The following is a 23958-nucleotide window of genomic DNA, read 5'->3' as shown; positions in this document are numbered from 1 at the left end:
ATCAGACTGAACATTCAGGACCATGAAATTCGAAGAATAATTACCCAAATTATAAACTTCATTTTCTAGATCTAACCCTGTTCTGTGGGGAAGACCTTGCTTGTCTGGAAAACATGTACTGTTCAGAAAGGACATATCATTTGAGGATGACGTTAACGTGGACCATGCTCCACATGAACCGTTATGTGAAAATGGATAAGGAAACAGTGGCAGAACTCCCTTCGGTGTCTGGAAAGGGGGGAGTCGACCACACACCCAACAATTAGTGGCATTGCTGGTCTGGTGTGAATAATGTAACATGCGGATAAAGGAATTATTTCGCATAGCAAGACGATAAGATAGTTCATGAGGAGGCAGATCACTAAACGTATGCTCTACTGTAGTATTAGAAGACTTATTTACATGAGAAACTGGAAAATATAAATACAATGCATAACTTATGCAGGTAATCATAAGGCTGAGATATAGCAGAAAACATAAAATAATAATGCAACTTTTAGAGTTCTCACTAACTCTCTCTCTATGGGGGTCTATTTTATACATGTCAGAAACCGGTCTAACCGTTTCACCTAGGGGAGGACTTAGACAATCAAACTGGCTGACTTATTTTACTAGACCTTAATTTTAACTTATACTCCTGCTGCGGAGTTTTCTCTAACAGGGAGTGTTTCGTATCAATGTCATTTGCGGGACAGTCCTTGAGAATAGTACTTTGGCAGTCTTTAAAATCCTGGGAAATGTTCTTGGAAACGGTCTTTAGTCTATAAAACTTCTTTACATGCGACAAATGCACCCAGCCCTTCCTGCCTTCCAGCTTGACGGCAGTACGGGTGGCCAGGAGGACTTGCTTGGGCTCCTTCCAGCGGGGCTCCAGCGGACTTGAACGATCAAAGTTCCTTACAAGAACCAGATTTCCGGGAACGATTTCATGCGGTGCCACCTCGGTATTGTCTGGAAATGCGGCGGCAACCTGTGAACGACAAGAGTGTAGGGCAGACATCAAGGAAGCTAGGTAATCTGTCAGCATATTACTTGAAACATCTGTAATACTTCGAGGTCTAGGTGTACCCCACATATTAGGGGGCGGCCGAATACGACCTCGTACGGGGACAGACCTGATCTGGAATGTGCGACCATGCGCATATAAAACAGAGCGACTGGCAGAGCAACTAGCCAATCTACATCTTTTTCTTGACAGATTTTAGCAATACGTATTTTCAGGGTCTGATTATGTCTCTCTACTAGACCGGCTGCTTCAGGATGGCGTACACAATGGAACTTCCACTGGTACCCTAACAAAAGGGAAACGTGTTTCATCAGTTCAGATGAGAATGGCTGGCCATTATCAGAATATACGACCCTAGGGAGTCCATAACGGGGGAAGAATTCACGAACCAACTGCTTGGCAGTGGTCGCGGCTGTGTAATCTGGAACTGGATATGCTTCTGTCCACCTGGACAAAGCGCATACAACTACAAGGACATACTTGAAACCTCGACATCGCTCCATCTGAATATAATCCATCTGGAGGACCTCAAAAGGGTGGTCAGGGGGTTGGAATCCACCTTGTTCCACCGGGACACTTTTACCTGGATTAAACTGGCAACATATCATACAGGTACGGACTTTCTGCTTGGCTGCAGCTCGTAAATGCTTGTTAAACCAAATGTTCTGGATACTGTCTAACATAGCTTTTTCTCCTAAGTGTGCTGGACTATGTGCGGTATTGATAATGACTTGAACCATAGAGTCGGGGAGAAACCATGTGGCTTTTCCCTTCGTTACCCATCCCTGATCTGTCTGGACCCCTCCTTGTTCGGACCATTTCTTGATTTCATCGGGAGTAGCATGTAACTGGATATCTATGACATCTTGAGTAGGGTCCTTAACTGTCATACAGGTAGTCGGATCTGGAGTATGTGTCTGTGTCGGATTAACTGACATGTCTGGAGTCTGTGCTGTAAGCTTGGCTGTGCGATCTGCTAGATCATTACCTTGAGAAATAATGTCAGTAACTTTCGTATGTGCTTTGCATTTCATGATAGCAATAGATGTCGGTAAATGTATGGCATCTAACAGAGCTTGAATAAGGAGACCATGCTGAATCTTGGTTCCATGAGAAGTCATGAAACCTCTCTCCTGCCAGAGCACTCCGAAGTCGTGTACAACTCCGAATGCGTAGCGTGAATCTGTGTAAACATTAACTTTCAGGTTCTTGGCGTGAATGCAGGCTTGTGTCAGAGCAACTAGCTCTGCTGCTTGAGCAGACAGGGTGTCAATACGGTGTGTTTCTATAACTTCAGTGTCAGTAGTCACTGCATACGCGGCTACTAGTTCTCCTGTACTTGTTCTCATACATGAACCATCCACATAAAGTGTCAGGTCGGGATCTGGTAATGGAATATCTGTCAGATCTTGTCTTGGCTTAGTCATAGTGTTAACTGCTTCCACACAGTCGTGTGTGGCAGGATTCGAAATAACTGACGGTAACAGTGTAGCAGGATTTAGAACGTTGCAGCGTCTGATTTCTATGTGTGGCTGGAACAGTGTCAGTTCATAACCTGTTAAACGTGCAATTGTCAAGTGCTGAGTCTGTGTTCGGTTTAAAAGAACTTCCACGGAGTGTGGAACTTGTACTGTCAAGGAATGTCCTAATACTATGGAATCACTTTGTCTGATAGCTAGTGCTGTGGCTGCAACTGACTTGAGGCACGCAGGCAGAGCCTGGGCTACTGGATCTAATGTGCTCGAAAAATAAGCACAGGGCTTGTATTGTCCTGCTTGATCTTGCGTGAGAACAGATAATGCTGTACCATCACGTTCTGTGACGAAAAGTGTAAAAGGCTTACTGTAGTTTGGTGTAGCTAAAACAGGTGCTTGGCATAGAGCTTTCTTTAACTCATTGAAACTAAGTGTATGCTCAGATGTCCAAGGGAGGACAGTCGATACGGCTGCCTCCTGTGTCGTTAACTGTATCAGTGGTTTGGCTAGAAGTGCATACTGAGGAATCCATTGTCTGCAATAAGAAGTAAGGCCGATAAAAGCACGTACCTCCTTCTGGGTCTTGGGCTGAGGAAGACTCGCTATTAACTGGATACGGTCTGGTGTCAACTGCCTACCCCACTTGGACAGTAAGTGGCCTAAGTAGATCACTTGCTGGACACAGAATTGAAGCTTCGAAGGGGACACCTTGTGCCCCATCTCGGCAAGGAAATACAAGACTGTAAGTGATGCTCGCTCGCAAGCACGTTCAGAACGGGCTGTGATCAGTAGATCATCGACATACTGGAGCAGGGCAGTGTCTGTTGGCATGTGAATGTTGTCTAGTTGTCTCTTAAGTGCTTGACTGTAAATACTAGGGCTTTCTGTGAAACCTTGAGGAGCTCGTGTGAATTTATAGCTCCTTCCATTTAAACAAAATCCGAAAAGAAACTGGCTGTCTGGATGAATGGGGACACTGAAAAACGCGTTCTTGAGGTCTATGACTGTAAAAAATGAGGCTTCGGAATCAATGGCTGTCAATAGGGAAGAGATATCTGGGACAACTGGGTACTGGGGAATAATACATTTATTGAGATCTCGAAGGTCAATCACTAATCGATATACTGGGGGTGCATTTGGATCAGTACGTTTCATGACTGGAATGATCGGAGAATTACATACATTGGAGTCAGTTTCTACAACTACTCCTTGAGCCATGAGCTCGTCAATAATTTTGGATAAGGCTGCTACAGCCTCAGGTGGTAATCTGTACTGTCTGATTCGTGGTAACACTACACCTGGCTTGAGAGTCACACGATGGGGTGTGATTTGCATGAAGCCAACGTCAGTTGGACCTTGCGCCCATAGATGCTGCGGAACATTAGACAATCTCGGATCAAAATCTCGTAATACATAGTGACCCTTGAAGTCACGTAAAAACAAACGTATTCCCTCGGGGGAACAACATATGACTGCACCTAATTCTTTCAGTGTCTTAATGCCTAACAAATTTTCTGGACATGACTTCGTAAGTAATAGATCAGTAGTGCGGGACAATGGACCTACTTCTAAAGTAACTGGCTTAGATATCTCGTTTACAATAGGCTTTCCTGAAAATCCAAGGGAAACATTTCTAGAGCCTGAGAGCGGAGCCCCTGGAACTTCGGCGTGACTTATAGTGGTCCTACTTGCCCCTGTATCAATCAGAAACTTTCTGTCTTTCCCTAATACTTGACTATGAACATAGGGACCCTCTTGATCTACAGGAATCTCGATGAGAGGCAAGCCTACCTCCCTCTCTAGGCTGTTTCATGAATACTGTTGATACTCTGGATACTCTGTCTGAGCATACTGGTACATTTGCTGTGTAACATGCTGTGTTGCAGCAATAGGCTGCGGTGCTGGAACTGTCTGTTGTACATTCTGTGGCTGAGAAGTCTGTGAAACTTGTTCTTGTCTAGGCGGACGTGGTCTTTCTTTAGTTTTACCAGTAGCTATATTATGTTTCAGAACTGCACACTCGTTTATGAAATGACCTGGCTGTTTACAATAATTGCATGTCCCTTTAACGGGAGCTGCAGGATGACTGGCTTGATTCGGACCCCTCTTCTGACTGTCTTGTGGAATAGATTGTGCAACTAGTACTTTCATTTTCGTGTCTTTCATACGTTTTCTCTCGTGTTCTTGCTCTTCTCTGATTCTATTCTGATGATACTGGAGCATCTGTAACATCTGGGACGGGGTACTAGCTTGCCATGTACTTTCGACTTTCAAAACTCGATTCTTAACTTGTGGACTTGAATTCTCGACTAATTTAGTAACAAAAAGATGAGGGTATGACTCGCTACTCGTCTTCAATCCACTGTTTATAATAAAACATTTTTCAAATCTAGAATAAAAATCACTGGTATCTTCATCTTGTTTCTGTTTACAGGCTGAGATTGCATCCCAGTCTTCCTTTTTAGTGGCTAACAATCTGGGCAAAACTTGTATTAACAGTTCTGGTAATTCTTTACATTTCTCTCCAAGACCGGTACCTGGTACTCGTATCTTATCTTCAGCTTCTAGAACTGCCCAATCGATCTTTTTCTCTCCCACCTCCCATTCTTTTTCCTTGAGTTTCTCATATATGCCCGCAGGCAACAGGACTTTTAACATTTTAATAATATCTGGATACGTATATTCTCCCATACGGAGCATGTCTTTTAACTCTCGGTGGAACCCTGCTGGATCTTTGTCATGACAAGGAATTAGTTTCTTCATCTCTAAGAGTTCCATCTTTGTAATCGGGGTGTAAACAAATACTCGTTGCATTTCACCATCTGCTGTCCTGACTGGGTGTACTTCTCGTAACGGATTCTGTCTATCTATGTAAAACGGTTTACTTTCTGGAGGTGAGACATGAACAAAATGCGGGTTCAAAAACATACTATATTTATGGCGCTGTTCTAGAATTACACTAATTAAATCGGTACCTAAACCTTTCCATCTATACTGGAGTAACTCGTTCAGGACATCATGTAACGGACCTGGATCAGAATGTTGACCCTCATACAATGTGATGAGGTGCTGAATCATATACATACCCACCAGTCGTTGCTCGGCTGGGGGCAATTTCAGAAACATTTGTGCCACTATTTCGTCTGGAAAAGTGGTAGAATTAGTAGTCCATCGGACTGCTGATCGGGCAAGTTCTTGTTCATGCATAGTACTTAATTCACTATAACCGATTCGTGATTTCAAAATGTGATCGGTAGCTTGAAATACTTGTTCTAGAGAACCTTGTTCTGGTGCTGGATGATGAAAGATTTTCTTGTGTTCTAGGCGTAAATGGCGGTCTGGAAATCTAGATTTTCCTACATACACTATTCTGGCGGTATTCTCGTCCTCTACCTCTTCTGTAGGAGAGTCATTCTCTTTCTCGCTTACTTGTGCTGTTTTACGTTGTTCGTGTAACCTTATTATTTCCTTACGAATTTTCTTGTACATACTCTCTATACTACTGATGGTTCTGTGCTTGCCCTCGGCTATATTATCACTCCACCTTGTCAGGGTTCTCATTTCGGCCGGATCTTTGGTCGGATAATCTTGTTCCCTTATTAAACAATTAATCAGAAACTTTAATATCATGAGCTGGATCTCAGCTTTCCTTTGAGACATGGCTTCGCCAATACTTTCTGGATCATCCCCTGTACGGATGAAACGATATATTCTGTCTAGATCTTCTTTCATATCCGGTAGGGTGTCCAAATACCCGGTCACCCGTCTTACACGTATGGAGTATATAACCGTACTATCATCGCCTGTGACTGGATCATAGCGGCATTCAGTAAGAGCTCGTCGGATGTCTGCAACTGACTCATATTTGGGCGTACGCTGTAACGCACGTTCATGTAACTCGACTAACGTTACACGTTGGTGTGGTGGCGGGGTACCAGGAGGACCTCCTCCTGCGGCCCCTAGACTAGAATCGTCGACTGATACTCTTCGTGCTGGCAGAGTGGCTGATGTGGCGGGAAGTTGTACTATGGGCTGGACCGGGCGTACTGTAGCAGGTACTGCAAAAGGTGCCCCGGTGTCTGGAGGAGCAGGGATTACATGATTTACAGGGACTGGCGGAACATGATTTGCATATTCCGGGACGGTGTCGTCCTAATAGGACGAAATAAAAATATCAGCTGCGGTCGGTTTGTGACGTAACTTGATCGGAACTAAGGGTGGCGGAAAATTGCTGGATGCCTCCGGGGTCGCTTTTGGCAAGCCCTCGGCAAGAAGAGGATACATACCCTTAATAAGGGCATTCCTCTGTCTGTCTGACTGTTCGGTTTTAACTCGTTCACCTATCTCGATTAATTCCCTTTCTTGGGCTCGTTCTAAGGATTCTCTACTTAATTCTGACTTTCTGATTTCTTTTTCGGTTCTTTTATGAGATTCTTTGCGCCATAACTCGATGGCGTCTTTCTGTGACTGTCTGGCTTTCTTTTTCCATAATGCTTCTTCTACTCGCATGATGCACTCGGCATCCCACGTACCTGATACGGGCCATCTATACTTTTCTTCTAACTCTTTGGTGTACTCTACCCATAAATCTAGATACAATATGGCACTTATGCCATGCTTCTGATACATAAAGTGACCTGGACTGTCCCTAGGCGGGACAGGAACCGCTGCTTCTAACAGACCTTTTCTGGTTTTTAACTGACGTAGTTTGGAAAACAAAGGCATGACTGAACTGTAATCTAGACACAATACAATACACAATGAACACGATAATTACACCACTTTCATACCACGACATTAAAATACATGAATGACATTTAAAATAACAGTTCTGACAAAATACTACCTGGAATACTGGAAACAGAATACATGAATTTTCTCGAGAACAGAACTGACTAGAACAGAGACTAGATGCACTGCTGAAACAGTACGAAACTTACCGGTCTCATAAAGAGACACGTCAGGACCCGCATCCACCGGAGTGGACGCTTCGTGTTGGGTCTGTGTACCACCAAACCCACGGACCAGAGTCAATTAGATTGACCCTGTCTAGATACTACCCCAGCAACGGTACTCACCGGGCAGCAAGAACGGAAGGCCTCGGACTGGACTGGACTGCTTCGACGCCGGACGGACACACTTCGGACTTCTGTTACGGGTGGGCCTCCGGATACCTCGGACCTTGGACTCTCGGCTTGGGCTCTGGTCGGGACTCGCCGCGTTCCTCCACCGCCTCGTCTGGATGCTGGACCGCAACCTCCGTCTCCTCCGTGGGCCTGAGGGATACTTGAAGCAGAAATATCTGCACGTGCACGGTATGGTTCCGTCACGGCTGCAGAGGGTCAGGGGGCATACGTGGCTTCACCGGCGCGTGGGGAAAGGGCAAGTCCCTGTTCGGGCGCCATTATGTGGTATATAAATAAATAATACCGGATCTATTTTTGACTGGACATAGTAATAACAGATAGCTCAATAAATAAGAGTCAAGATTCGAGGTAGTAGGAGTTTGCAGGTTTAATACAGCATAAGGACAGGAACAGGACAACCTGCACGGACAAGATCTGGGATGGCTAGCAACTTTTAATAACAATGCACAAGTATATATACTAAAACAATTGCATTACAATACATACAATAGGCGGAGCAGTGGGTGTGGTCAATAGCAGTCGCGAAAGATAAGGGTGAAAAGAGGTGTAACAGAAGGCGTTTACATAGACATGTGATGTAAACGTAACAGAATATGTCATAAATGGGGCGGAAACATGGAGGGGGCTATCTGAGGAGCCGGGACCTCTAACCTAGTGGTGCGCGCAAACTGACAATGACGTGTTACTAGGAGAAGCTGGGGGCTATGACTTCTGCGCTAGGAGCAGAGACTGAAGTCTGGAGAGTCAGGGCGACATGTACCTAGACATTATCTAGTATCTGATGTTTAGAGAACATGTTGATAGAATCCAGAAGTTATCGGGGTAAAGGCTAACAGACTCTAAGACTGGTGCATGCATTATTCTACATGCAGTGCGTGTTGAAGAATATGAAATGACCATTAATACAGTATTTCTCTTACATGGAGACGTAAAGGCTAGACGATGACTGAAACTATTGATGCGATTCAGTAGCTTAGGAATGCAGAGAAGGAGGGCTGGACTGATAACTAGAATCATAACATACTTTTGGCAGACTAGCAGGCAGAGCCAGGCTGGGCCGGGCACTGTGAGGCAGGAAGTAAGTGAAGGGTCAGGAATACAGGTGGGGGCTGTATCGCTCCTCAGCGAGGGCTCAGGAGACAGGAGCTGAATCTGGTGTCCGGGCCCTTTTGAGGCCTAGAAACGGGGACTTTTCAATGAAATAACATGCACACTGAGAAACGTGGCAACGTAACCTTACATAGGCCTGATACTCGTAGCTTTCACGAGAACTGGAAACTGGCATACTAGAGATGGACACAACTGTAAGTGCGTCTTTAATCAAACATGGGGAATACATATGCATATTAATCATGCACACATAACATAAGATGGGGGACACGTAGGGACACAGAACATGGCAAAATTTACTTTTCCACAAGTGCAGTACTCATCTTGTGCCTAATGCTACAGGCTGTTTGGGTGCACACTTCTGTCCCCACTCCAGTGCTTTCTTTGAACTGCATGAGAAACAACATGACAGCTATGGTTCTCTGTGTCTGCTCCTGCTAACTTAAATGTCTTTCCCTGCATGCATTAATATATTGAACCCAGGCCTGTTGGCTTTGTCAGTGCTTGCACATTAGGCACTAATAAATTCAAGGTCAGACAGGCCATACCAGGCATCAGGCATTTCCCCGGGAGGCTTGAAGGTTGTGGGGTCGGGTTTTAAGCAGTGCAACAGTTCTAAAAGCACTGCAAAGTTCTTGCATATGCAGCAGTTTGTGTCCAATAATAAAAATCTCAAATTAACTCTGTTGTTAAATGTGCCTGTGAGATGGGAGTTTTGTCTAGTGGCAGTTTTGACTAATCTAAGGTAGCGTAGAGGAGTAATATGCCTCCTGCAAAGAATGTGTTGGAAATGGCCCTTTCTCGTGTGCTTTCCCTCGACTTTTTGCTTTTCTCCTTCCCAGTTTTCTGCTGCTCTGGATGCTAGCTATAAGACTTTGCAAAAAACACAGTTGATGGACAGAATGTAGAACAATGTCATATATTCACCCCAGTACAAGGATCTGGGCCTAAATCCATCGTTTTTTTGCACTCCACACCACCCTGGGTTAGACACTGGCTATATGCAAATCAGCTCTGACCCTGTGCCTCATGGGAACAGTCCAGTCCGAACTACCAAGCCATGTCTTTCCCAGACCGGAATCAAGCATCCAAGGACCGGTTTCTGGCTATCAGCCTTCATTCAGCCTGGATAGCTTGACTCCAGTGGTGTGGAGAGCCTGGGACTCACGTCTGAGCATACCCAGCACACTCGGGGTGAAAATTGCAAAAAGCACAGTTGATGGACAGAATGTAGAACAATGTCATACATTCACCCCAGTACAAGGATCTGGGCCTAAATCCATCGTTTTTTTGCACTCCACACCACCCTGGGTTAGACACTGGCTATATGCAAATCAGCTCTGACCCTGTGCCTCATGGGAACAGTCCAGTCCGAACTACCAAGCCATGTCTTTCTGTCCATCACTGTTGTGTTTGCAATTACCGCTCTAAGTGTACTGGGGATGCTCAGACGTGAGTCCCAGGCACTCCACACCACTGGAGTCAAGCTAGCCGGGCTGATGAGAGGTGTTACCTCGAAACCGGGCCGGTCCTCGGATGCTTGATTCCGTTCTGGGAAGGACATGGCTTTTGTAGTTCGGACTGGACTGTTCCCATGGGGCACAGGGTCAGCGCTGATTTGCATATCGCCATTGTCTAACCCAGGGTGGTGTGGAGTGGAAAAACGATGGATTTGGGCCCAGATCTTTGGACTGGGGTGAATGTGTGACATTGATCCACATTCTGTCCATCACTGTTGTGTTTGCAATTACCACTCTAAGTGTACTGGGGATGCTCAGACGTGAGTCCCAGGCACTCCACACCACTGGAGTCAAGCTAGCCGGGCTGATGAGAGGTGTTACCTCGAAACCGGGCCGGTCCTCGGATGCTTGATTCCGTTCTGGGAAGGACATGGCTTTTGTAGTTCGGACTGGACTGTTCCCATGGGGCACAGGGTCAGCGCTGATTTGCATATCGCCATTGTCTAACCCAGGGTGGTGTGGAGTGGAAAAACGATGGATTTGGGCCCAGATCTTTGGACTGGGGTGAATGAGTGACATTGATCCACATTCTGTCCATCACTGTTGTGTTTGCAATTACCGCTCTAAGTGTACTGGGGATGCTCAGACGTGAGTCCCAGGCACTCCACACCACTGGAGTCAAGCTAGCTGGGCTGATGAGAGGTGTTACCTCGAAACCGGGCCGGTCCTCGGATGCTTGATTCCGTTCTGGGAAGGACATGGCTTTTGTAGTTCGGACTGGACTGTTCCCATGGGGCACAGGGTCAGCGCTGATTTGCATATCGCCATTGTCTAACCCAGGGTGGTGTGGAGTGGAAAAACGATGGATTTGGGCCCAGATCTTTGGACTGGGGTGAATGTGTGACATTGATCCACATTCTGTCCATCACTGTTGTGTTTGCAATTACCGCTCTAAGTGTACTGGGGATGCTCAGACGTGAGTCCCAGGCACTCCACACCACTGGAGTCAAGTTAGCCGGGCTGATGAGAGGTGTTACCTCGAAACTGGGCCGGTCCTCGGATGCTTGATTCCGTTCTGGGAAGGACATGGGTTTTGTAGTTCGGACTGGACTGTTCCCATGGGGCACAGGGTCAGCGCTGATTTGCATATCGCCATTGTCTAACCCAGGGTGGTGTGGAGTGGAAAAACGATGGATTTGGGCCCAGATCTTTGGACTGGGGTGAATGTGTGACATTGATCCACATTCTGTCCATCACTGTTGTGTTTGCAATTACAGCTATAAGACTTTGAGCACATTAGACACTGCTGTGTAGTGCCAAATTGCTGTGCTCGTCATACACATACGGGTGATTGGTGTATATATGATTGGCTGATTTGAGTTAACCGTAAGTCTCCTGTCAAGGTGGTAAGACCTGTACCCGGAGCATAAATCTCCAATATGCCTCCATGTGCCTGCTGAACTGGTTGTGCCATCCACAGAGGTAACTCATCGATTATGCCATAGGCCTGCCCGTGTGGGACCTGTCTGCACGGGTTACTGTTACTCGGCTTGGCATTTAAAAAGCTATGTGCCATGGTTCTGCATGTCTCTTGCTATATCGGAGTTCTCCCTGGTGACTGGGTGTAGTGTTGGGAAGAGGTTTGGCGTGTGCATGTGTGTGTTCCATGCAAGGGTCGTGAATGGCACCGGGTGGTGTGTTCGATACGGTAGGGCCTGCTTGTCACATTGGATTAGCATGGGGGGTGTAGGGAAATGCTATTGAGCAGTATTTCCTATGGGCAGAATAGAAACAGTATCGTGTTTGGTATTGATGAGTTCTTAATGGCGAATCCTCTCTGATAGTGTGCGTGGGTTCGGCATTACGTGTGTGCAAATGTCGCTTTTGGAAAAGTGGGTAATTCGATGCTTGTGGCTCTGTGTGCCTGTTGGCCTATCTCCTAATCCACAACTGGGTGCTAGTGGGCAGCCACATCTGTGCATTCCCACTAGAAGGCCATAAACTAGGAGCTCAAGGGAAACGGTGGACCTCTGACTCTGAGGGGCCTTTCTGGAATTACATGGGGTGGAATTGGCATCTGCATTCCAAGGGACAGGGTCTTGTCACCATTAAAGATTGTGATCAAACCTCCCGGGGTGGGTGGTAGACAGGACAACATTTAGAGAGGGCCTATGTTGTAATAAGAACTTTATTGTTGGTAAATTAAAAACCTTACAATATATATAGCATAATTTTCTAAAAAGGATACATTAGTTTAAATTATTGGAACGACGATTAACTTTTTGGTTAAAACTGTACTTAGCTTCTTAGCTGCTGCTATAAGTCTCGCAGACCAAGTTCGAATCAGCAATTCGTTAATGACCGAGAAGCCGTTGATATGTCCAATGATGGAGTTTCGCGCTGCTATGATAGGACAGGGTTGGCTGCCCCGATAACTTTCAACTGGCTTAATACTTTAATAACAAATTTTGTTAACCCGATACTCAGCTTTGCGATGTCTGGGTTGAAGTCTTCTATTATGGCTTGGCGACAAGATCGGATTCCAAGTCTTATCCATTCTTCTTGCAGTAATGAACGTCTAAAAGTGAGCATTGTTGGGCATAGACAAACTATATGTTCCATCCCCTCAGTGTGGTAGCCGCACAACCTGCATTGGATTTGAATGTCTTTCCGGCGCCATTCTGGAAGATTTTTCAAAAAAGGCCATTCACCCAACCTCAGTGCCAGGAACTTTCGTTTCATAGAGAGGGCCTATGCATTTCAAAGGTGTCATCTTTAACTTATCATATCTTCAAAGGCCATTGTTGGTATAACTACTGGTGCTCTGACCTCCAAAAGCAGAGACGCTTTTGGATTTGAAACCATACTACGCTGGTTCGACGCTAGGACATCGACACGAGAAATTGTTAGGGCAGCAGGGACTGCAACTGGACTATCCACAGAATTATGGCGGCCTGGAGCGTGTCGTGCTCCAGGAAGAGACTATCACATGGTGCATTTTGCCTGGATGTGGCTGTCCTACAGCTAGGTGCCAACTGTCGTGGCCAGGGACCTGAAGTACTCTCAAAGGGCCAGTGAGCTGGCCTCCTGTCCACAAGATCCTAGGGATACAAAGGATCTCACTGGGTGTTGGGGAGACAGGTGGGAGTGATCATGGTTGGAATAAGGATCGTCGGCACATACACCATCATCACGCTGTGCAGAGAAGTGTGCCTGTAAAGATCACTATGAATGCATGTGATTGGAAACATAGTATGAAGGTGTTGTTGCCACATATATTGCGGGATCCTGCTGGCTTCAGCTGCCTGTCATTTTCTCGTTCCATCGTACCTGTTTCCTTATTTGCTGCCCTTTTGCGTTCACCTCAAAGTTTGTTGGAATCATTAACGGCGCACTCTATGGCCTACAGTGGTATCGTTAGCATGTAAGTACAGGTGCAGTGGCACCGGGAGACTCAGGAGTGAAAGGTCCACTGCACCCTTAATCATGACTGTCTTCTTTTCACTAAGCAGGAGGGTTGAGAGTACATTTACCTCCCTTGCAGTCTTGCTTTGCCTCTGATGGTCTTTTCAAATTCTTCGGAATTTTCCCTCCATTGACGTCTTCCACCCGGTGCTTACATTTCGTGTCTGTCTTGAACACAGCGGCCTCACTGCTGTGTGCAACCACAAAATAATAATGTAGACGATGTTTAGAGTTTCTAAGCTTCGTCAGTGAGGAAGTGAGCACTTGCCAAGTGTCACTCGCTGCAAGCAAGCCTTTATCTGGCACTTCAATCTTTATTTAGGTGTTTCAACTTGGAAGGAAACACTTTCCTGTGAGTAGCCATGATCCGTTTTCAAATCTCACATCCCATTTGTTTAGGTTCCGCTCTTGCTGTGTGTCATGGGTTGGGATACTCTCTGGAGTGAAAAAGACAGAAGAGTTTCGTTAAATCTTTCCGTTTTCTGTTTATTTAGAAGGGAGTTCTGTCCTCTTGGTTATGTCCCAGGGCTGGGAGGCTGAAACCTCCATTTTGTAATTTCCGAACCTCCTCGGCACTGTGGGGGTCTCATCAGCCCAAACAACCGCAGTTACCATGAATCTGTTGATGGTCTTCTGATGGGATATGCCGTTTTTTAAATTTAAATTTTTTTTATTAGCTTTTTGTATTTATGGAACACATGGGGAGACATCACACACAGCAAATAAGAAAAACAAAGTAGGAAAAACAATAATCAACAGCATGTCTGTCGAATTAATAGCAAATAGATATTGAAGTTCAAGCACATAAGGAAATATCAAAGAAAAAACAAACATTAAACTCTTTTTTTGGCAGCAGAAATAGAATAGAAAAAGTGCAAATTTGATTAATTCTGGATAGATATCTCACATGGCTCAATATGATCTGAATTCAATAGTATATAGAATGGTTACCAATTAATTAATTTGATTGTAAGTATTTCATAAAACTGTTTCGAATTCCATCCTACATATAAAGTGCTAGAGTTTACCATAAATAAGCATTCAATACATAGGAAACCCTCAAAGATACAAAGAAAGGGGTGATGTGCAAAAATAGACATACAACAGTCGATTGATCCAAATCCTAAAACAGTAGGCATTCTAAAAAAAACAAGTGTCAGTTGTGCGTCTCTAGCCCCACAGAGTTCATTGCCATCGAATTAAGTAGCCTTGCCGATGTATGAGCATTTACTCCCTCCAAACCCACCATTAACAGGTCCGCAAATGACCAATCAATGCAAACTTCAGCTAAACAGCATAAATAAGACCGGTAGGAGGCTATGACTTTTTAACGGTATTCAATTGAGAAAGTCAGATTGGCAGTTTAGGGACTGAAGGCAGGAGTGGAGCGAGGCTTCGTAGTCTATTTGCTTACTCTACTGAATTTATTTTATGGGCACCTATCTAACAAAAGAGCATAGGTCAGGTGCTGGTAAGGCTGTAACTGAATATAGCGAGCATCATGAAATAGTGACTTGCAACCTTTCTGAACGTTCACGCAGAGGTCCTTCTAAGATAGGTCAGATAAGTATGGGCTGAAGGGGAAACGCGTATCTGGTAACTGTGGAAAGAACAAGCATTGGCAAAGCCAACGGTTTGCGTCGTGTTGGCCTATTGCCTTTGCTAATATATTTTACTGATGCTGTGCAGCACCAGCAAAAATACAAATGGAGAGAGAAAAAGCTGCGATGACGCAGCCCAGCCGCTGCTGTCGGCTGCGCCATTCCGTAGGCACCGGGGGCCTTATTTATGAAGGCCTTGCGCCGCCGGTGCGTCACTTTTAAAATGGGAAAAAGTGACGCACCGGTAGCGCAAGGCCTTCATAAATAAGGCCCCTGCATGTTTGATGATGTTTGATGAAGTCAGTATGTACATGCTTCACTGCACATTCATGCGCCTACGGAATGATACAGGTGCAATTTTCTTTTATTATTTTTTTGATTTAATCAGGCAGACCCCACTTCAATATATAAAAATATTAGAGCTTTTTGGACAGCGGAGTGGGCAAGCAAGCTAATGGCAGCTGAGAGGCCCTCCCCCAAAAATTCAAATAAAAAAAAAATACATCCTGACAATAGGTGGGGAGCAACAAAGGAGCAGGCCCGGGGAAGCAACGAAGATATACAAAAGGACTGGAAGGCAGAGAAGCCCAGCAGCAAATGACAGCTGTTGAGCCCTCCAAAAGTAAAAAAAGGAAATTTTTTCAAGTACTGCTAAAGGTAGTAAAGCAATTGAGGAGCAGGTTGGCAGTGGGTCATGTGGAAGCAATGAAGGGGAGCGTATTTGATGGGGGTGAGAACCACCACACAAGACAGAGTAATGGAAGAATACAAGTCAGCCAAACAAAAGGAAGGAAAATGGCTATACTCCAGTGGAGAGACAAACAACAGAAGAGGAAGGCAACTGTTGAATAAGAAGCAAGCAAATGAAAGTGAAAATAAGTCAACCAATGGTAAGTGATGCTGTCTTGTAAGTGAGACCTAAAAACCACAGCAGGCATCACAACAATCCCATGTTGGCAGTATACATCACATTCTCTTTCATTTCAACCCTGAATCCTGAAACTCCCAGTACCCCGGGCAAAATGAGTGAAGTGAAACACAAAAATGGTTAACATGTTCATCCATTTTCCAATGTGGAAAAAAGCTGGACTTTGTAGGACACTAGATGCGATAAAAGGGCCGCTTAGGGGGACATACGATATTTCTAAGCATTTGATTATCTATGTGATGTAATCTCTTTCTTCAATTGTCATAAAAAAATCTGACAATGTGATTTCCATGTTAATGATAAGGGTGGGAGGAGCTGTGGAGGACACTATGCATTCACTTCAGTGTCATGTCTTTTTTTGTATTTTTTTTTTTATTAAAAAACATTTTTGTCCTCATTTCACCATTAGCAAGATTAACAATAAAAGCCCATTCCGACCTGGGCGCCCTGGGCCTATGTTATTGCATTTGCTTTAGGCCAACCAGGCCAGCTTCTTTTGTGCGAGGCTTGGTGTAATCATTGGACCATTGAGACCTTAGACCAGTCTCATTTCCGTACCCCAAGATATCAATGGTGGCCAGATGTTTTTGTCGCTATTGTCTACCAGGCCCAGGTCCAATCGCGCCATACCCAATGACGCACCCAGCCAGTTCTCGTACAGCGGAGGTCTTGAGTCTTTCCACAGTTTACAAATCTCCCTGCGGGCAATCTGAATCAAACAGAAGAACAAGCCCACTTGCACGGCAGAAAGCTGTCTTGTAAGGTCATTGTCCAGACCAAAAATGACTTGAGCTAGATTTAAATTCCGCTTGAGTTTAAAAATGCCTTCCAGGGCACGCTCCAAATTATGCCAAAATTCTCTTAATTGAACACAATCAAAAAATATATGTATATCGTCCGCCTCAACCAAATCTCGCAATTTTCTTAGGCATATAATACAGCCTGTTAATAACGTAAAAATTATTATTTTTAAGAGAAGCAGGTTCCACAAACTTATATAGGGTTTGGAGGGATAGAGCATATAGATTAACAGATGTATCTCCCAATACGGATGAATTCCAAACTGAGTGAGAGGGGGAAGCTCTCCTTCCTCAGCGTCTAATAAGCTCTTGTACCAGAATCCAACCTCCTTTTTTATCGGGTTTGCGTTCTGAAGTCTATGCTCGATCTCCCAATTTCCACCCACATGCTCCTTCTCTGCTGAAAACCAGGAGCATAATTGCAAATATTTAAATCTGGAGAGGGAGTCGCGAATTTTAGATCTTAAAACCTCCCAAGGGAGGACTCCGGCAGATGATATAAGGTTGGACCAGATCGTGATACCTGCCTTCTTAATAGGGGAGGCTAGATTGTCTTCTAGACACACAGGCAGCCCCGGGGAATCCCAAATTGGGGCAAAGCCTGAATAGTATCCTATCCCCATCTGGCCTTAAGTTTATGCCACACATTTAGTGCTGATTTTAATACCTTTCGGCGAACCTTCTTGAAAAACCTTGGTGCCCCGAACTTATAAAGAAATCCCATGCCCCTCCCTCAAAACTGGCCATGACCCTCAGAATCCTCCCCCAGTTAGTTTCAACGGGACTATAAAGTAAACAGCGTATATTTTTGAACTGGAAAGCAAGAGAGTACTAGAGCAGTGTTTCCCAAACTGTGGTCCGCGGACCCCCAGGGGTCCGTGACACATTCCCTGGGGGTCCGTAGGAAACAGTTTTAAAAGCACAGAAACGTTTCTTGTATAATTAGCAGCCTTCCAGCAACAATAAAAGTGTCAAGAGAATGCCAGTGATTAATGTACCTGTTGGAGAGAGAGGAGAGTTTTGTTCAGTGGCAGCTTTGATTTTACTAATGTAGCACAGAGGGTAATGTGCCTACTGCAAAGAACGTGTAACATGCATCTTAAAAGCAGTATTTTATGTGCATAGGTTTGTGGTTACTGCTTTTGTCACAGAAATTCTTTTGTTACTGTGCACTTCATAAGTGACAATCATAATCTAGCAGAGTGACCTATAAACTGTCAAAGAGCTGCTTGCAAACTGCATGGTACCAGTTATTAACTTCTATTTTTTCCCAGTTATTCATTATTCTGATGCTGCTAAAAAGATTTATTTGGGTGGAAATGCATTTTTAATGTTAGAGTCAGTGCTAGCCACTGTGTTATGTTCTGAATCCTGAGTTTGTTCTTTTCCAGACCGAGCACTCTTTAAACATTTTATATACACACTGATTTACATGTATGATTCAATGTCTCTATATGTGTGTGATGTAAAGTGCTCTGACATCCTACAATGGTATGAGAGATGCTATCAAACAAATGAAATACATGTGACAGAGGGGCTATTACTTCAATATAAAATACTAAGCGCCAGATGTACGATCTGTTTTTATATGCGCGAACGGGTTCGCGAACCCGTTTATGCATGCAAAAACCTATTGAGCCATGTACATAGCCTATTTCGCGAGTCACAATTTGTTTGCGACTCGCTAAATAGGTTTTGCAACTTGCTATTTGGAAGGGGCATTCCCTTCCAAATGGGAGTCTCAAAACCATGTACAAATGTTTTGTGGTCGCAAAACCGTCGCAATTACCACCTACTTCAAGCAGATGGTAATGCATTTGCAAATGCATGCTAAATTATTTTTTAAAGGCAGGCAGTGGTCCCAGGGACCTTTGCCTGCCCTTAGAAAATGAAACAAAAACGTTTCATTTTCTTTTTTAAATGCATGGTAAACAGGCTGCAACTGCTTTATTTAAAAGCAGTCCGAGACATTTAAAAGCAGTCCGAGTCTGCTGCAAAGCCCAGCAGACCACCATCCCTGGGAGGGCTGGCATTCCCAATGGGCTCGCAAATTGCGAGAGGCTCATTAATATTAATGAACCTCACAATTTGCGACCCCATTGGGAATCCCAAACAGTGTTAAACACACTGTTGTACACTTCATTTAGCGACTCGCAATTTGCCACTCGCAATGTGTCGCCAATTGCGAGGCGCTAAATGAAATGGTCGTACATCTGGCCCCAAAATCCTTAGTACTTTGAGTATTTGTTTTGTGTGCACACGTTTGTGTTTTTTCGAATTACTGTTTTAATTTTGAAATTTAACTCATACAAATTGCTTGGGGGTCCCCGGCTTCCAGTGGTGACTCAATGGGGGTCCTCAGGAGTCAAAAGTTTGGGAACCACTGTACTAGAGCATATCTGGAAGGGCTAAACCACCCTTTAAAAGTCTTCATTTTAGCTTCTTCCAGGATAGCCTGGAGTTTTTATTAGACCATATGAAGCTACCTATTTTACTTTGGATTTTACCCAAGAGCTTACCTGGGAAATCAAGGGGAATAGTGCTAAATAGGTACGTCAATTTAGGCAGAATGACCATCTTGACAAGATTTACTCGCCCATAGATGGTAAGGGGTAAATTCTGCCATCTAGAAAAAAGATGGTTAATTTCCGTCGCCACTTTCCTCAAGTTAACTAAGGGAATGTTGGTTAAATCCTGTACTATGGTTATCCCCAAGTACCTGAACTCCCTACTGCTGCTTCCGGACCAGCTATCGACGCCCCAGCACATTACCTCAGTCTTGGAGGAGTTAACTAGGTACCCAGAGTACAGACCAAATTCCTTCAGAGTAGTTTCCACCTAAGGGAGCACCTCCGCTGGGTTATTGTTGTAGACCAACAGGTCATCCGCGTATAGGGCTAACTTACACCTAAACTCAGAGACTTGGAAAGGAGTGATTTGTTCGTCCAGTCTCAGAGCTTGGGCAAGAGGTTCGATATAAATGTCGAACAATAAGGGCGAGATAGGGCACCCCTGTCGTGTTCCCCGTTTAATACTAAAGCTCAATGTCAAAGAGCCATTCAAGAGGATAGCTGCAGAGGCGCCCTCGTAGCATCTAATAAGGGTTTGTATGAATGTTAAGCCAAATCCCATCATTGTTAGAGTTTCCCAGAGGAAAACCCAGTTGATGCGATCAAACACCTTGGCTGTGTCATATGCAGCAGCTGCCGAGGGTTCCGACCGCGCCACCGCCAAACCGATGCTACCTATTAGCTGTAAAGTTTGTTCATGTATGAACCTTCACGGGATGAAACCCTTTTGATCAACATTGATCAACTGTGGAACTATCTTGACCAACCTCCCTGCTAAAATGCTGGTGAAGATCTTTTAATCCGCGTTTAACAGGGAGATTGGTCTATAGGAGTCTGCTTTAAGAGGGTTTAACAGGGTTTTTGGTCTAGCTTCCCCCTGTACTCTGAACGCAAGTGCTCCAAGTCGCTAAGAATTTGTGTCAAATTGTCAGATTGACAACTCAGCCTATCTCCTTCCAACCTAGATATCTCTCTTTCTAATTTTTGGAATTCTAGTGCCTCTTCCTTATTCTTAGAGCATATCAGGCTGTGCAACAGGCCGCGAGTATGGGCCTTAAATGCGTCCCAGAGGTAGTCTAATGATTTAGAACCGATATTTTCAAAGAAATACTCGGTAGTAGACGTTGTAATTGCACTGAATATTTCTTGGTTAGATAACATTGCCCTTTTTAGTGTCCACCTTGGGGTGGAGTTAGACTTAGAATTGTTCCCTAAATATGAAAAGGTGATAGGAGCGTGATCAGAGAGCATACTTGGGAGAATGGAAATATCTTCTAAATTCTCCAGGCTCAATCTATCCGTAAAGATATAATCGATTCTAGAGGAGTGGCTGTGCTTTTTACTGAAAAAAGTGAAACCTGGTTCTACGTCATTCTTAGCCCTCCAAGCGTCTACCAGCCCGAGCTCGTGGATCATATTGATCAATGCCCGTTGTGTGCGGGGGGCAGCAGCATACTGACTATAATTTGACCTGTCTTGAAGGGGATTGAGAAGAACATTAAAATCCCCACCAATTACTACCGGGGTGGTGACATCTACTAATTTGGTCTGTACTCTAAGTAGACAGGCAGGGTCATCAACATTGGGGCCATAGTAAGACACCATGGCAATCTCAGTCCCCCCAATAGCCACCTGAACCAAAATCCATCTACCTGTTTGGTCAGTTAATATGGACTTAATGGTACCACCAACGCCAGATCTGATTAAAACCGCAACCCCCTTATTATATACTGTCTGTTCAGAGCAGCAAAAATGTTCAACCCATCTATATTTTCCAAAAACAGTCTTACACTCGAGATAACTTAGATGAGTCTCCTGTAAGAGGCACACCTGGGCTGAAGATTGTTCTAAAAATGTCATAATCAGCCTTTGTCTTCGCGGGCATCGAAGCCCATTGACATTCCACGAGATGAACCATAACCTAGTGGTCATCATGCTTTACCAATTCTTCCTACCTCCCTCCCTTTAGCTGGACACCCTGAAGACGACTTACTCATCAACAAAAAGTAGAAAAAGAGGAAATCTTTTATATTTTCTTCCACTGCAACCCCACCCGTGCTCCCCCCCCCCGAGTGACCCCGTCAATCCCTCACAACCCTGGGGAACCCTCCCTTCTCCGCTGAGCTTACGCCCTTGGTCGGGAGACCCCCTATGTGTGGCTGAGAAACAATTACTCATTTAAAGGAAAATATAAACTGATCCCACCAGAGCGGCAGCTCGCTATACTATACTATGCTATACAATTTCCCTCCATTTTTTTATTTTTTTTATTTCCTTATATTTAACCTCTTAGCTTGTTAATTCATTTAGATACCATAAGCACCCTTAATAATTATACCTCACTAACATCCCCGTTTCCACTCCCGCTTCCACTTCCACTTCCATTTCTGATCTTATCTATTAGAGTATCAACTTCTTCTATTTGGCGCAGGTTATGCATGTGGTTATTCCACATGATCCGAAGGGATGCAGGGAATCTTAATTGGGTCTTAGCCCTTAATAAATTTAAAATTGCCATCCGTTTTCCCAATTCCCACTGCTTTGTGGCAGTAATGTGGGAGACATCAGAGCGAATGGAGAGTGAAAACGGGCTGGAGAAGGAAGTGCACTTCAGAGGACCAGCTTTCAAGGCCAAGACAAGATTTTCTCCTTAATGTCTGTGGCCGATCAGAGAAACTCACGGGAAAATGTATAGGGTTGAGAGAGGGTATTATTGATTTTAACACCCTCCGTTTTCTTAGTGTGCTTCTATAGTAAGGGAGAGGGGTTTCATGGTCCTTCTTCTCCGGGGAAGTACGACTTTTGCGACTCTCCGTGCTCCTTCTTCTCCACTCCAGCTTGACCGGTTTCTCCAATAGGTCCGAAAACGTCAAAGAAGGAAAAGAAAATAGACCAGTTTCAGACGGGTGCTCAGTTTTTACCTAAAGAAGGTGTTACGAGGTGCCGTTGGTGCTCAGGGTAGGGGGTGACAGGAACGTCGGACGGGTGAATCAAGGTGAGGTCGGTCCCTTCCTTCCCGCCCACGCCATGATACGTGCCCATACCTGGTTAAGCTACACTTCCCTTGAAGCGTGGCTCGTGGATTCGCCTTGACGTTGGCCTCCTGGCTTTGCAGGTTTTTCAATGGCGTCCTCTCGCTCTCATTCTCCGCTCAGTCCTTGGACCCTCGCCGCTTTCGCCTCTTTGCTTGTTACTCCTTCGCCTCCAGGTGTAGAACACACCGGCGTCTCACGGGTTCCAGGAATTTCTTCTTCCTGGAGTTTCACGTCACAAAAGGGGGTGGAGGCTGGATCCAAACTCTGCTCAGTTAAAGAAACAGTGCTCGCTTTCATCCTCCGGCACGAACACACTTGATTTTGGTCTATCCCAGGTCTCGGCTGGCTGTATAGAGAGAGAGAGGAGAGGGTTGAACTCCTGTCTTCCTCTGACTTGGACTGATTCACCCCATCACAATGGCATAGGTGAGAAAATTCACCAAGATTTTCCTTGGGCGCTCTTTTCCAGGGTTTCTCCTATACGGATCACGATGGACCCTTTGAATATCAGCCATCAAATCCAAATCCACATCTGTAGAGTCTTTTAAGATAGTTAATTTCAAGAGAGAGACCACAAAACTCTTAATGTCGCCTCCTTCCAGGTCCTCAGGAACATTTAGAATTTTCACGTTATTTTTCCTGGAATGGTTTTCAAGGCACTCGATATCGTCCTTCAATTCCCTATTTTGTTGGAACAGCTTCTCCATTGTAGCAGAAGAAGAACATAGAGCCTCCTTAATCTTAGAGATCTCTACCTCAAGGGCATCCGTTCTCTGCGAGACCTCTTCAACTTTCTGTGCCAGTAGTTCACAAGAGGCCTGAATAGAACTTGATTGGCCTTTGAGATTGTGAATCTCCTACCAATATCATCTTTCAGACTTAACAAGATGTCAGCCAATGTCCCAGGCACTGAGGTTCCATTATTTTCGGGACCGGACTCCATTTTGTTTGCGTTGTTCATAAAACCATTTTGTGTTGCCCTCACGTAGGCCGTGGAGGTAACCGAACGAACAAAGTTGCATGGGCCTCATTGTTCATGTATGCATTAAACAGGCCCTTTTCTGACTTGTGAGTGAACTGCAGGACGCTGACCTCTTCACCTGAAACTGACCCTTCACGAAGCCAATTTCTCTAGTAGATCGTTGTCTGAGTTTTTCAATCAATGTTCAGGACCTCGTAAACTTTTAGTTTCCTTGCACATATCTTATCCTAATCAACATCTGAATTGTTTCTTTCCTTACAACTTTTCATTACATGGGTAGTGCTTTCAATTATGGGTTTGTCCGGCTTGTGGAAATTGAATTTGGGACAGTCCTAATAATTAACTTTTGGGTTGGGTTACTGTAAAATGTTTTTTTTAA

The sequence above is a fragment of the Lissotriton helveticus genome, chromosome 1_1, assembly GCF_964261635.1.
Source record: "Lissotriton helveticus chromosome 1_1, aLisHel1.1, whole genome shotgun sequence".
In the NCBI taxonomy this organism is placed as follows: Eukaryota; Metazoa; Chordata; class Amphibia; order Caudata; family Salamandridae; genus Lissotriton; species Lissotriton helveticus.
The sequence above is the reverse complement of the archived record's forward strand: the minus strand, read 5'-3'. Positions refer to the sequence as shown.